The sequence below is a fragment of the Chionomys nivalis genome, chromosome 19 (genome assembly GCF_950005125.1).
Source record: "Chionomys nivalis chromosome 19, mChiNiv1.1, whole genome shotgun sequence".
In the NCBI taxonomy this organism is placed as follows: Eukaryota; Metazoa; Chordata; class Mammalia; order Rodentia; family Cricetidae; genus Chionomys; species Chionomys nivalis.
The window spans coordinates 21,212,671-21,229,310 of record NC_080104.1 but is presented as its reverse complement, the minus strand read 5'-3'; the positions used below and the strand labels follow the sequence as shown (position 1 = coordinate 21,229,310).

The 16,640-nt window shown below is 40.0% G+C and overlaps 1 pseudogene; it reads left to right on the top strand.

The window, feature by feature from the left end:
- Nucleotides 1-5,828: 5,828 nt before the first annotated feature.
- On the top strand, nucleotides 5,829-6,828 carry LOC130862095 (glyceraldehyde-3-phosphate dehydrogenase-like; annotated as a pseudogene).
- The last annotated feature ends 9,812 nt before the right edge of the window (nucleotides 6,829-16,640 follow it).

Below are 16,640 nucleotides of genomic sequence, written 5' to 3'. Positions count from 1 at the left end.
CCAAAACGTGCAGGATAGTACTCCTTGACTTTGGTGAGTGGCCAAAGCTTACTCACTAGGACAGTGTGCATGAACAGAGGAGTCCTGAACCTCCCTTGTCAGGAGTATATTTAGGACAGGGACTCCTGACAGGACAGTAACGTCTGAGAGAAGAGTGATTTTATGGTCTAATTCCACAGTAGACCCTTGTGTCTGGGGCAAGAAGTCTCACGAACATTTTTCTATATTCTGTCTAGGAAATGAAGGCCCTAGACGTCCTATAAGCCTAGTTATCTGAATGAGTTCTTTATTATTTGTTTGTTTCAAAATTTTTATTATTGTGTGTGTGCATGATGAGTGGGTGGTGGCGTATGTCCCTAGTGCCTGTGAGGTGATCAGAGGACAGCTCTGTAGGGTCACTTCTCTCTTTCTGGTTGCCTGCAGGTTCTAGAGTTCGACTTCAGGGTGTCAGGCTGTGTGACAAGCACCTCAGCCCACTGAGTTATCTTAGAGCTCACAAGCCTTTATTCTTGAGAGTAGAAAAAACTATCAGAGGTTGATGATGAATCTGTAGAAAACTTACAGATATCAACTCGGTGGCTAGTTAATACAGCATTCAGGGATCCAGGCTCCTTGCTGCTCCTTCACACTAGGTCTTCTAAAGGTGCAAACCTGATTCTCCAAATGAATGCCAAGGAGGCCTCGGGAATAAGGCAGAGTGCAGTGTCAAAAAGAAAAAAAAAAGGTAGATTAATTTGATTTCTAAAAACAGAAAGGCATATCTTGCACATACTCACTCTGTGTCCAGTGCTTCATTAGATAAGATGTCCAGTCTAGTCTTTGCAGGGGGAGAGCTTACACACATGCGGTGGCCTTCTGTGACCTGGAGGCCACAGTGGAATCCAAGTACAAAAGGGAATCACATCTCTCAGCAGCATCCTCAAATCTAGGACACTGTGTTCCCCTCCCGATCACCCCGGGCATCAGGCAGCTTTGTGTTAGCTGCCTTCCAAAAGCTCCCACCTCATCCTCTGTGGGAGAGGCTAGAGCACAGCTTTTGCTGTGGAAGGCAGGGAACCTGTCTGCTGTCTTACGCCCATATCTGGTCCTGTGCAGCCAGCCGTGTATTTATAAGGCAAGCTGCTGGAGCTCCCACTTCATCTTCTTTTAATCTGCTCTCTCGTGGACTCTCTTTAAACACTTCTGTGATTCTAGAGGGCAGGCTCACTTTAGTTGCTATTGCTCACTGACCAGAGGCCATCTTTCCAGCTCCTTTATTTGGGCTATAACTCTGCCAGATCTGGTCTCGGCAAACATTCTCTTCAAAGGGGAGACTGTAAATATTTTAGGCATTCCAGGCCATATGGTCCTTGATGCAGCTATTCAACTTGGCCACTGCAGCATAAAGCAGCCACATAAAGTATGCAAATGATGAATGTGATGTGCTCCCAATAAAGCTTTATGAATTAAAGTCTTCTGGAAAGATTTGACCAGTGGGCTTAGTTCATCAACTCTTGCCCGAGTCTGTTGTTTTTTGGTACTGGGATGATCTTGTATAGTTTTATATAGACTGAGCACATGGTGCATACAAATATTATTTAGTATAAACTGTGAGAAATAGGTTGAGCCCTGGTCCCAGGTAGAGAAGGCAGAGGAGTGGGAAATGAGATTTTGGAAACCTCAGTGAATTTTATTTCATCCTTGGCATAAAGAATGGTGTCTCTCTTCTTGGGATGTGAACACATAGATGTTGGGCTTAGGGTCTGTGCTATCCCTAGATCCTGAGGCATGGAGACTCATGAAGATGTGCCATCCTGTCAGGGACCAAATGAGACTCTTAGACTGAATGCTGACTGTGGCTATTTGCACACTGTTACAGCAGCCACAGCTAACAGGTTCATCCTGGACTGAACCTCCCTTAGCCCCAAGCAACTGGAAGGTGTGGTTCTTTGAATAGGAATAGTCTCCATGGAGTCCAGTATTTGGATTCTTGGTCATGCAACTTGACAGGGACTAGGAGGTGTGTCGTAGTTTGAGTACATGTGTCGCTGTGGGTGGGATTTGGGGTTTCAAATGCTCAAGCAGGTCTCGGTGTCTCTCTCTCCCTGTTGTGTTGTGGGGAGGCTACTTAGTCGTTCCATCCTCTAGGCAGCTCAGACACGAAACAACAACACAGAAACTATATTATTTAAATCACTGCTTGGCCCATTAGCTCTAGCTTCTTATTGGCTAACTCTTACATCTTAATTTAAGCCATTTCTATTCATCTGTGTATTGTCACGTGGCTGGGGCTTATGGGGTAAAGTTCTGGCATTTGTGTCTGGCAGGGCTGCATGGCTTCTCTCTCACTCCTCCTTCTTCCTCCCAGCATTCAGTTTAGTTTCCCCACCACTCGCCTACCTCTATTGCCTGCACAGGCCCAAGACAATTTCTTTATTAACCAATGGTATTCACAGCACACAGAGGGGAATCTCACATCACTGTTGCCTGTGAATTTGGAGGTAGAACTCTCAGGTGCCTCTCCAGCATTATGTCTGCCTAAGTGCTGCCATGTTTCATACCATGACAATAATGGACTAAACCTCTGCACTTGTAAACAAGCCCCAGTTCAATGCTTTATTTTATGATAGTTGCCATGGTCATGGTGTCTCTTCACAGTAATGACACAGTGGCTGAGACAGAAGGTGTCAGTAAGTGTCCTGGTACTTGGCCAGGCAGATGTATGCAGAGGATACAGTGTCCTCCCCACAGAACAGAGGAATTTCAGTGATGGTCATTGAGTGTTTGAGTAGCTAAAGGGGTCAAGTGACTGTAAGCAGGGCACACCTAAAAAGCTAAAGGTCTTGCTTGGAACAGGCTCCCAGGCAACACCAGGATCTTTGTAAATAGGACCAGTTGTAGGCAGATATTTCTATGGGTCTGGATAATTGAAATCTACAAGGAAATGTAAGCCCATTTCAACTTTGAAGCAAGTATGGCCAGTAAGATATTGGGTCAAGAGTTATTTCTGCATCATACATGCACATTTATCAATGCACAGACTGTAGACTGTATTCCAAAGTCCCTTTGTTGCTTATCTCTTACAGTGGGCTTTATTTACTTATTTCCCTAAACATTTGAAAACATATGCTTTTCTATGTAGCAGTTTTTATAACTCTTTGTGAATATAGTCCTTAAATGACTTTCTGCAAATATATTCCTAAGAGATTTTCTGAGTTAAACTTCATGAACACTTCAAGATTCTTGGTATGTACTAACATTTTATTTCCAGTAGTGTATGAAAGTACCTGTTTCCTTTAGCCCAGTATTGGCAGAAGCCATTGCTAATTCAATAGACACTTAATCTTGCTTCTTTGATCATTAGTAATGTTGAGCATTTATGTGTTTATCAATCACTCATCTATATTTTATCTGGTGAACATTTTTACCTTCTTTCTTCAGATGAGGATTCTAAAGTTGAATGTTTATGTAAATTGCATGGAATCTGCTGGAAATAATTAGACCTTTGACCTCATTCCACTCCACAATAGCATTGTGAAGGAACGAGAACTGAGGGCATCCTCATTTTGGATTCTCTCAAGGCATTTCTCTCTCTCTCTCTCTCTCTCTCTCTCTCTCTCTCTCTCTCTCTCTCTCTCCCTCTTTCCCTCCCTCCCTCCCTTCCATCTCTTTCCTACTCTCTCTTTATTAATTTCTGGAAATTACAACTGACACCAAAATCTCAGGAGAAATTTATAAGAGCTCACAAAGTCTTAGTCAAGGATGAAGGTCAACAGAGACAAAACAGGCACAATTCCAATCCATTTTAATGAATTAAGACTGATAGAAGAAAATCCCTTCTGTGCAAGGGAGAAATAAAACTATTACTGACATATCCTCTCAAAAGAAAATTTGCTCAGTCTTTTTTTTTTTTTTTTTTTTTTTTTTTTTGGTTTTTCGAGACAGGGTTTCTCTGTGGTTTTGGATCCTGTCCTGGAACTAGCTCTTGTAGACCAGGCTGGTCTCGAACTCACAGAGATCCGCCTGCCTCTGCCTCCCAAGTGCTGGGATTAAAGGCGTGCGCCACCACGCCCGGCTTGCTCAGTCTTTGACTAGGCTAAAAATGAGCATAATATTTCAAGGACAAAACACATTTTTCCAGATGTAGCAAATTCTTTTCACTTGAAATCCATACTTATTTTCTATTTAAAATTAAATTTGTCAGCAGTAGGTATGAGGTTATTTTAAAAGATATAATAAAAGACTAAGAAAATCTTGGAGCAGATATTTCTGGAAGAATGATTTTGTGTGCAATCCTTTTCATTGTCCATTATAAAATCTTTCTAAAGTTTCAGCCCCTGAGACTTTTGACCAATTTTCTGTCTTACCCACTGATTCCTACTATAAATTTCTCATGCTTTTTTCCTCTAAGATTTTTGTGTGTATGAAGGGTATACAGACTGAAGGGGGCATCATTGTGGTGGTTAGTTTTAGTTGTCAACTTGATAGGTTCTAGAATCACCCCCCAGACAAGTCTTTTAGCACATCTGTGAGGGATGACCTGTGAGGAAGTTCTGTGAGGAGCCATTTTGAACAGCTTGGCTTATGTAGGGAAACCATTTTAACTATGTGTTACCCTCTTTTGATTTTATCACTTTGGGTGAGGATCAAGGACTGTATTCCATGGAGAAAGCAAGCTGAATACCAGTTTTTATTTCCACTCTGCCTTCTGCTGCCTCAAGCTCCTCCTTGCTGTCTTCCCCCCATGGCATTGTGAGTGTGTATCAACTTTTCTCCCTTAAGTTCTATTTTCCAGGGAATTTCAGCACAGAAACATAAAAGTAACTGTTACAACCAAAGAAAAATGGTTACTACAGTGAAGAAAATGAACATATCCATCATGTCCCATAGTTATTTACTCATCCCTTTTAATTGCCGTATAATAATACTGTCCTGGTTAGTTTATTGTCAACTTGACACAAGCTAGAGTTTTCTGGGAAGAGGAGCCTCATTTGTCAAAATGTCCTCAGTATATGGCCTGCAGGCAAATGTGAGGGACATTTTATTATTATTATTGTTATTATTGTTGTTGTTGTTATGATCGATTGATTGATTGATTGATTGATTGATTGATTGATTGATGCAGGGTCCCAGTCTACCTTGGGTGGTACTGTCCTAGGGCAGGTGGTCCTGAGTTGTATAAGAAATCAGGCTGGGCACACCATAAGAAGCAAGCCAGTAAGCACTGCTCCTCTGTTGTCTCTGCTTCAGTTCCTGCCTCTAAGTTCCTGCCTTTACTTACTTAATGATGGACTGTAACGTGGAAGTGTCAGAGAACTAAAACTCTTCAGGCTTTAGTTGCTTTTGGCCATTGTGTTTTAAAAAGTATTAGAAATGATAACACGAAAACCCATAAATAATCCTTTTCAAATGTGTTTCGAATTGGGTATCTGTCCTAGATGCTTTTCCAGTTTATTCCATTAGAGTCAATGGCGGGAATTGGCTTCTACAAGACACTGCTGCTGAAATATCCGATTTTCCTGAGACTTGCATTTCTTGAACACTTTTTTTTTTCCTCATGATGAAACACATATTTCCTTTCCAGTGTCTTTTCTTGAGTAGTAGTCTATTCGTCTACATTGGAAGGCTTAGGGGCATGAGGCAATGTGTAGATATGATTTGGTTTGCAGGACTTCAGTCTCTCGACAAGGAAGAAAAGTAGTTAGCAATGCCCAAGAGAAACTAAAACCTTGACAGCACCCAAACTCTGTTTGACTTTAGTATAAAAATACCGTGGAGCTCTCTGCTCCCCCCTGTTCTAGAGACAGCATCTTCTTTTCTTGCAGTTCCAGCCTTGTTCCAGAGACACAATGGTGAAGGTCAGAGTGAACGGATTTGTCCGTATTGGATGCCTGGTTACCAGGGCTGCCTTCACTTCTGGCAAAGTGGAAGTTATTGCCATCAATGACCCTTTCATTGACCTCAACTACATGGTCTACATGTTCCAGTATGACTCCACCCATGGCAAGTTCAAAGGCACAGTTAAGGCTGAGAATGAGAAGCTTGTCATCAACGGGAAGGCCATCACCATCTTCCAGGAACAAGATCCCGCCAACATCAAATGGGGGGATGCCGGCGCCGAGTATGTTGTGGAGTTGACGGGTGTCTTCACCACCATGGAGAAGGCTAGGGCCCACTTGAAGGGTGGGGCCAAAAGGGTCATCATCTCCGCCCCTTCTGCCGATGCCCCCATGTTTGTGATGGGTGTGAACCATGACAAGTATGACAATTCCCTCAGGATTGTCAGCAACGCTTCCTGCACCACCAACTGCTTAGCCCCCTTGGCCAAGGTCATCCATGACAACTTTGGCATCACGGAAGGACTCATGACCACAGTCCATGCCATCACAGCCACCCAGAAGACTGTGGATGGCCCCTCTGGGAAGCTGTGGCGAGATGGCCGTGGCGCTGCCCAGAACATCATCCCTGCATCCACTGGCGCTGCCATTTTGGGCAAAGTCATCCCAGAGCTGAACGGGAAACTCACGGGCATGGCCTTCCATGTTTCTATTCCCAATGTGTCTGTCGTCGATCTGACATGCCGCCTGGAGAAAGCTGCCAAGTATGACGACATCAAAAAGGTGGTGAAGCAGGCATCTGAGGGCCCACTAAAGGGGTACCCTGGGCTACACTGAGGACCAGGTGGTCTCCTGTGACTTTACCAGTGACTCCCACTCTTCCACCTTTGATGCTGGGGCTGGCATTGCTCTCAATGACAACTTTGTAAAGCTCATTTCCTGGTACGACAATGAATTCAGCTACAGCAACAGATTGGTGGACCTCATGGCCTACATGGCCTCCAAGGAGTAAGAAGCCCACCCTGGACCACCCATTTCAGCAAGGACACAGCAAGAGAGGCCCTCGGCTGCTGAGCAGTCCCTGTCCTAACTAACCCTTGACACTGAGCATCTCCCTCACAGTTTCCATCCCAGACTCCCAGAATAGCAGGAGGGGCTTAGGGAGCCCTACTCTCTTGAATACCATCAATAAAGTTCATTGCACCCCTAAAAAAAAAAATACCGTGGATACTCATGTTTGGGCTGTTTCCAAAGGAGTGAAGCCAGGTGCAAATTTGGATCCATACCAAAGTGAGTGAGAAATGACGGCTTGGGAAGGTGGACTTTGCACATAATAGGAAGATATTCACTATCTAGGTATCTGGAAGACGCTTTCAAGTGTCTCCTATCCATGAAGAAGATTTTTTTGAGGAACATGTAACTTTTCACCCTGCTTATGTTAGGAAGACTTAAAGGAGGGTCATACAGGTATGAAATATGTGAGTATATAACTATATCTTACATATATATGAAGAAATTACTTTGCAATTAATATTGAATATTAACTGTAAGAACCAATAAAGCAGTAGTTCTTCAAAAACATCATGAATACAAATAAATTTTAAACTCCAAATTATTAATTAACAAGTATATTTCGCTAATACTTTTACTATTTTATAGTTTCTTGTTTCCTAAACTAAAATTTGAAGTTCTTAATATAAATTATCTCTTTTATATTTCAAAATATTAAGAGTTGTCTCTAAACTCAAATTCTGCTTTGCATCAACTTAGATTATGCTGCTTATTTTCTGATAGTATGCACATGCTCAAACTTTATTTTAGTGCAAGCTTTTAATAGTCTAGACAGTAGATATTAGTTTATTGAATACATTTCTCATTCCTTAAAGAGAATTTCAATAATGTGTAAATAAAAGTATAAAATAAAAATTAGAATCAAAATAAAGACTAGCATAAAAATTAAGGCTCAAATTAATGAATGGTCCTTTGGACCCATCTTTAGCTATTTGGAAATAGCTAAGTTATTTTCACTTTGTTACTGTCATCTGTCTGTGTCAATTACAGCAGAAAAAATAACAATCCTAGCTACATTTTCTAACTCTATTTCTTTCTTAATTGACGTACGATACTTTTAAGGTGAAAGTATTTGAGAAAGTGGCGTTCTTTAAGACACTAATAGCTGTGTATTCTCAATATTTGTAGACACCTAGAACTTTTACATGGTGCTGCTCTGCATAATAAAATTCCTGTTGGGGATGAACTCTTCCTCATTGTAGTCAGAGGCATATGATTTTACTTTAATTTAAATCTTATTTTAAAAGGTCCCTCTGAACGATGAGTCTTCTTAATTTAGCAGTTCCCAGCATCAAATAAAAAACTTCTGACTTTCTACTTATTGGTTTCTTGCTGATTTCTTTAACTTAAACAATGAAATGTCGATTTCATAATTAAGGGAAGAAGTCCTGAATGTTTCCATTGGTAATGAGGAAAGAGGACGTGCTCCCTAGTTCATGGAAGATCATCAGGAAACATTAGAAGTGATGGACAGGGGAGATCTCTGAGAGGTGTCATCACTTTGGAGTTATGAGTAACCCACCACCTTGTTATTGAACAGACCAAGGGCTGGATATCACTTTGTCCTTCATCAGCTGGGTCTCTCTGCAAGTCAGTTTAATTCACTGAGACTCAAATTTATCACTGTAAACAGAATTCACAAATAATCTCTTCTTCTGAAGAGTTCTACAAATTTTAAATGTGATAATGACTATGGAACATTATGATCTGCCTGTCCTAAACCAGGCACCCAACAACTGACTTACAGTTATCAATACAGTTATTATCATGAAAGAGTCTATTTTTATCTTACTAAATGAAGAAAGCGAAGAAAGAAGAAAGTCAATGGCATGCCCAAATTTCTGCAGTTTATATTTTCATTTGACAATAGATTTAACTAATCTAATCTGGTTATCTGAGGGAAAAAAAGATTATGTCATAAACAATGAGAATTTTTTGACATCTCTGTTGGCTAGTCTTATTATGTCTGCTTGATTCACAAACTAGAGGAACCTGAAAGGATGGAACTTCAATTGAGAAAACGCCTCCATAAGATCCAGCTGTAAGGTATTTTCTTAATTAGCGACTGATATTAAGGATTTTGGAGGGCCAAATCTAATGTGGGTGGTGGTATATCTGAGCTGTTGTTTCTGGGTTCTATAAGAAAGCAGGTTGAACCAGCCATGGGAAGTAAGGCAGTGAGCAGCCTTCCTTCATGACCTCTATATCAGTTCCTACTCTCACATCTTTGCTCTGTTATAGTGTCCATCCTGACTTCCTCTGATGATGTGTAACAACATGTAAGTGTAAACCAAATGAGCCCTTTCCTCTCAAACTTGTTTTTCCGTCATGGTGTTCTATCGCATCAATAGAAACCCCAATCAAGACAATATCCTTCTCTGTTCAGAAACATAAAAATGTAGTTGAAGGAGGCAAATGGAACCATAGTCCCATAAAGAAAACATATACTTATTTACATTCACACAGAGAAACAAAATATATCCCATGCTTATTTCCAGTGTCGCTTTGGAGCACCTAAGGCCTGCATGATCAAGACAATGTCTTTGTATTTATCTTTTGGAGCATTCTGCCCTGGAGAGATCAGCAAAGCTACAGTACCTGAGTGCTTGGAGCACCTATGATTTAGTTGTGATTTTCCTCTAAGCTATGTGACAAACGGGAACAGAAAGCATTTCAAGGGGCTGTGTATATTTCTACATAGAGACCAATGGCTGCCTCTTGGTACTATGATGGTTTCAACTCCTAAAACTGAGAGGGATTAGTAAACAGGTTTTACAACGCAGTAGCTAGAGGGTAATTAGGAAGGTTCTTGTGAAAATGCTTCCCTTAGCATGATGGAAGGAGAGCATAGGTGTTGGAGCCGAGGGAAGATACTCTATAAGAGTAAAACTTTTTATTTTATTCTAATCTACTTTGCTACTTGTTATTGTAGTAATTAAGTCTGATTTTCACCTCTATAATTGTATGCTATTTTATTTGCACTTCTGGTTTTTTGAAATAATTTTATGTTTGGATTTAAACCAACCATAGAATTTATAGTTAAAAATCAACCAATTTGAAAGGGGAAATATGTCAAACAGAGGTTGAAGAATAGAAAAAGGAATAAAATAATGCTGCCTGGAAAACTGGAAGTGGAGAAGGTTTGAGAGGACAAATAACATCCTAAATATTTTAGTGATACTCAGCTGAGTTTGTCTTCTCATTGGCCACAGAGATGAAATCATTTAGTTACTGAGATCTGCATTATGCTTATTTATTATGAGGGTGTTAAATGTTTATTATAGCTAATCTTGGCTGGCAGTGTGACTACATCTGGACCTAACTAACATCAAGCTGGCAGATGTTTCAGTGATGGAGTTCCTTAATCAGATTATTGAAAGCAGGAACACTCACCCTAAATCTGGACCACACTATCTGATGGCATCCCATATAAAAAGATGTAGAAAAAGGAAACTTCACTTTCGCTTGCTTGCCCTCACTCTTGCTAACAAGGTCACCCGTCCTGTTAACTGTGAACAGTATAAAATCAAACTTCTTCTAGACTCCAAATAGACCAAAGACCAGGAGCTTTCCAGGAATCCTCCAGGACTCCAGTGCCACGTGAGGTCTGCCGAGACATCTACCTCAAGAACTGAACTGGAGTCTCTGCCTTTCCTTCGTAAAATAGCCATTGTTGGACTACTCACACTACATCCTGTAAGTCAGTACATATATACATATAACATCATTATATATTATATACTTCACATAATATATATGTATATATAATCAGCTCTGTTCCTTCAGAGGGCCCTGACTAATACACTATAATAAATCACCCACAGCAAAATAAGGTCAGAGATTGGGAACAGGAAACATCATTGCTATATTGTTTCTAGGCAATAATGAGTGATGAGAGAAGATAATTATGGCAATTTCGTTAGTAAATCCAAGGCAACTGTCAGGATGTGGAAACTGCCTGTGAAAGGAAGAAGACTGAGGATGGAGACAAGTCAGGAAGAAAAAGATGTGGCTGGATACAAATGTGCTAATTTAAAGGCAGGTATTTGCAGAATGCTTGGAACTCCTCCCATTGTGATAAAATGCATCTATCTGGAGAGCAGGCAAGCCAAAATAGGGAAAAGAAGGAAGGGATGCATACAAATGACATTCCAAGCTAAGCCCCTCCACTAGATTAACTCTCGTTAATATTTGTGAGAAAGCACCAACACACAGAAAACAGAACCTTTGTCGGCATTTTTCTCTTGTTTTCCAGGAAGATACCTTAATGAATATATTTAGACTTGACTCTGTGTGTTTATAGCAGCATGTTTAGAAGCTTTTAACATTTGTAAAAGGGCTACGTTCTTAACGAGAATCTGCTAAACAAGTTCATCAAAATATTGTGCATACAACAGGAAGAGATTATATAATAGTGTCAAGCCTGACTGTAAGATGAAATGCCATGTGTTTCCAAGGTGTTAATTGGCATTCTCAGAAAAATCACAGCATATTGGTATTTGGATTATTTTCTATTAGATTATTAAAATATCAGGCTATAGAAAAATGGCTCCCAAATGGCGAAGATGCCCTATATTCAAGAGCTGCAATTTTGATAAATTTTTACATGAATAAAACATGTTAATGGTTTGGTTTGTAAAAGCCATTAATACACGAGACATAACATTAATGAAAGTACGACAAAAAATTATTGGAATTCATAAAGTACATTTTATTTTACATATAAATTTGTTAAATATTTATTTTACATATATACACTAAAATGATTGCTTAACAAAAGTGAAACAATTAAAAATATTAATTTGTAACAGTGAAAACAATCTCAAAAACAATATGAAATTTACATAAAATTAAACAAAAATAAAGTCAGCAAATCACCATTTATCCATTCACTCACCATCAAGCCACATGTCCTCAGCACAGATTGGAGGCAAGCTCTGTCCTGGATACACCAGTAGATGCAATAAATACACTCAGTTTGAGGACGCGAATAATAATCAAATAGGCATGCCAGGTAAGGGACATGGTGAAAATTTAAGCAGAAAAAAAATGAAGAGACAAAGGGTTAGAAGTAGTATTTTAGATAAGCAGTTAATGAAAACCTTTCTAAAAAAAAGAAATGGTCAGATAAACAGTAAGCCAAAGGTAACTGTAACACGATTGGAATATTCCAGACACATTAGAGAAGAATGGAATGCAGTGAATGATCTGGGTGGGACAAGAAGGAGACGGAAAGTCAATGGAGTGAGAGAGCTATGGGAAAGGCTAGGATTTATTTATTTCAAACTGGTAGCCATTGGAAATGTTAGTTTAGGAAGTGACATGATGTAATATATTTGAGAAAGAGTCCGTTGGATCTTGTGTGGAGAAGTGACTGGAGGGGGACGGGTGGAAGACGGCCGACTTAAAGGGTGGGATTTGAAAACAGCGAACAACAAGATGTACTCATTCATTTGTGAAGGGGAGGTAGCTGTAGAAGGAGCTAGTGAAGCATAATTTCAAAGCTTTGAACCCAAGCAACGGGATAAATAAATACCAATCTCGGAAGCACATGAGCCGTGGTGGCGGCGATGTGGTGTCAGGAATGCTGGGGGTGCACACAGGACTCTAGAGTCCATGATCAAGGTCCTGAGTGGTGATAGAGGGGACACGAGGCATTAAAGATGATGTTTAAAGCAACAGATCCGAGTTTACCAATAAGAAATTACGCACGTGGTTAAAGAGAAGCCGTCTGAGGAACCCATCCCCGCAGCGTCTTAAGGAGTCTCCTTCCACATTGCAGTCTGAAATGAGGATCAGCAGCAGCAGTCAATGGGCCAGGAGATGAGGATGAGTTTCCCACAGGGAACAGTGAGGGGACAGGTTGAGCCACCCCCATGACTCTCAGTGGAGAGGGGAAGAGAGACTCCCTGAAGAACGATGACGAGACAGGCATGTTGGAGAAGTAAGAAAGGAGCATCAACTCTTACTCAAAGTTTACTGTGCAAGGAGGCAGTCAAAAGGGAATGGATTTTTTTTAAGAGCAAGGTATAGGGAAGGCTGAGTTTAAATCACTTACGATTAGTCAAATAATACCTATGCCTGGGAGAGACAGCATATAAAACCTAGCTGCATTATTTTCAGTTATCCCAGGTGCTACATTTGCATATCTGAAAATAAATTTATGTTTTATGCACACAATTATGATGAAAATTCACTGGGAAAAAAAACTTGCCCAAAGGTCTGACAGCTCCTCTGTTGTTTTCAAGCCCCTCTCCTGAGCTCTTTGTATCAAATTTTACACATACTCCAGACTCGTTACAGGGAGTTACTTCATTTGCCTTTGCCAACACAACCCATCTCATTTTTAAATCATAAGATTATGGTAGACATGGTTACCTGCCTGTCCAGCAGCCACGCTCCCTTCTTCCTTTCAGACAGAACTGTATTTTAAGGTAGAATGAAAAGCCTTTTACTTGCACTAGTGCGAGCTCCCCTCCTTCTCTCGGGTATTATGTCTGCAGTTGTGGTGGCCATCTTGTGATGAGAAGGATTAAATTTTACTAGTTGAGGAGAGCAGAGAAAGAGGAGAACCTTGGTGTTTGGTGATACTGGTTAGCACCTGCCACAAGCCAGTAAGTCTCTACTACCAGTCTTCTTATTGTCTGGGAACCAATTAAATGTATCATTAATTAAGTCAGGTGTATGTGGGTATGCTGTTACTATTACTAGTAACTGAAAGCAGTAATAGTCATTTTTGTATTTTAATTGGCGGCTAAAATTTGGAATCTCACTTACTCCCTCTGAGGTAGGAGGCTATAATGTTATTAATAAGTATGCTATTATTAACAATAGCTAATTGTTGTGCACACAGTATTTATGCACGAGCACTGCTCTATGAATCTGAATTGTATCATTTCATTTATCCTAATAATGGAGGTATTATTATGTTTTTCTTTTTTCCATTGAGTTTTAGATCTGGAAACGGATGTTCAGAGAGATTAATAACCTCCCCAAGGTTTCGCAAGTTGTTATTAGCAGAGTTGGAATCAGAACCTATGATCTACCTCCAAAGCCTGTACTCACGCCAGGTCTCCCCAGGGCTCTCAGGAAGGTCTGACTTGGCTGTTCCATTAGCTGCCCTCCCCGTATTTTCCTGTTGTGCCTTCAAGCTGAACAAGTCCTTAATGGTAGATATTCTGTCTTAATTTGTTTTTAAATTTATTTTTTATTTTATGGATATGGCTGTGTGCCTGAGTATACATTAGGTGTACCAGAAGAGGCCACGGGTTTGCCTATAGCCAGAGTTACAGATACTTTTGAGCCAACCGATGTGGGTGGTGGGAACAGAACCCTGGTGCTTTGGAAGAGTAGCAAGAGCTCTGAAGTGCTGAGCCATCTCTCCAGGCTGTGTCTTTGTTTATTCTTCCTTGTTAGTGAATTGCATAGACTCAAACAAAACCTGAGTCCCCAGAAGGGAGAGGTTACTGAGATCATCAAGTCCCTCTTCCTCCTGAGTAGTATTATTACAACTCTGCTGAGAACCTTTCCCTCCCTAGCTGTTTTCTGAGATGATCAGGCTTCATTTATCTTCCTTTCTTTTATTGAACATCTTGTTTCCTGAATTTTATCAAACATCTTTGCCTTCTTTCACTGTTAACACGGGTTGTGAAAAATTCATAGACTATTTCTGTGCAGCAGGAAAAAAATAATATCTGCATATACCCATGTGTCTGGATGACAAATAGAAGGGCTCAATGAGCATGATAGAGTCCATAAAACATGTTGATTGCCATCATCATCATCATACTATGTGACCTGCACACATATTAAAGTTTGTCTGTTGATTTCTGTGAAATTGATGTGTCTAAACTACATGTTAAAAAGGTTCCAACAGGATAAGTAACTTGTCCAAGTTCATTTTGTTAGTGAACAGATGTATCATCTTAACACAAATTCTTTTGCCTCTCCTCCCTTGTAGTCTTCAGTTGTGATATAGATTTCTGTTATGATCTTTGATGTCCTTTTATGTTGCTTACTATTTTGTTAGCAACACTTAAAGTTAATGACTGACTCATAGTAGCTACTCATGAAATAATGAGAAAGTAATTAAATTCTAAATTTATACTTACAATGTTACTAATATTCTTGAATAAAATGTTTAAAAATATTGATGCCAAACAAGATTCACACAAAACCCAGCCTGTTTGTTGACCTCCTCTGATAGAGGTGATGCCTACTACCCTCACTTTATACCATGCTGGAGTCATCAGCCACCGGACCTGCTAAGCCCTCAGAATTATTCAGGACTAAAGATTTTAAGCAATTATGGCAAATCAACCGCCGATGGCTGGGATATAAAATGTATTTGCCATTCTGGATCTGAAAGACAACAAAAGAGTTTGTCCTGTTCTAAATTGGATTTGTTTCTGCCAGAAGCTATATTGATACAGCAGAGGAAGAAGACCAAGGATGTCAAGAACAATTATCTAACATCATCACACTTGCTCTCAGGTTCTGAGAGTGAAAATTTGTCTGTCTAAATGTCTGTCCTGGTTCCTAGGGTGGGAGAAATGAAGCCCATGTTACCCTCTTAGAAAAATTTCTCAGAAATCTCTCTTCTCTGTACATATTCCAGTCCATACAAAATGATACCTCTTCATCTCCAGTGAATATGTCTGTCTGTGAACTTGTCTTCTCAGGGAAGCTGCCATCTCACTGGACTTTTGCATTGTACAGTGATTTATCTTTTATGGAATGCTATCTAGTATGTTGGTCCCACATTTATTCCTTCTTACAGACAAAACCCGGGCTCAGAGTGGCTACCAGGCTCACAACTCCCTGCTACAAAAACCTGAACATTTCCTGATGAGAGAAGCTGTCTGGTCCATGCTACCTCACCTCCACCCTTATCACAGATAGAATTAAATGAAGAAAATAATGCAATAAAAGTATAGTTGCAGGTTCGAACAACTGAGCCTGATTTAGCTCAGAAAGTTCAGAGGAGTAATGTTCAAAGTAAAAAGAGATACTGAAAATGCAAAGGAACACAGAATCAGAGACAGCCATGAGAATTGAGCCTGGTAAGAATATAGTATTATCTTTTAGTTGCATGCTTGTTAGGGAAATAAATATACCAAGGTATGCATGTTTATAATTGTTCCAATGACCTAAAAATAATGTTTCCTACTAATATGCTAAGGTGTTTTATGCAAAACCAATATGCTTTTTAAAAATAATTTCTTAATGAATTACTTTAATGATCTCCCTAGTTCTAAAATTAAAATACATTTCTTTATAAATTCCAGGTTTGGATCTTTTTGTTCTTTCAGCAGTTAGTGGTAAATTGTTTTGTATTCCTCAGAAATTCATCAATTCTGAGAACTCCCCTTGTGTAGCTTCCAGAGTGCCCTGCAGGCTAGCAAGCCAAGTGTTTAAACTGGCCAACAAAGAATGAGAAAGGATGCCCAGTAGTTTAGGAAGGGGAATGGGAATGTGAGAGATGCTGCCACTCCTGTGAGAAGAAAAGGAGAGGGTCATTGATTACTATGGGATGAGAATGGGATTTGGCATTATCTGTCTTTATAAATAAACCAATAAGGAGAAGCACACAGATGACTGTGAGCTAGCATTTTCATCAGCAGGGTAACTGGGTATTAACGAGGGCAGCTTCAGCTCTTCAAGAAATGGAGTATGGCCTTATGTAGTATGTTGCTTTTCCTGAGGAAACACATGATTTAGTTCAGGCAAATCAGGAAGTAGTCGTAATCCATC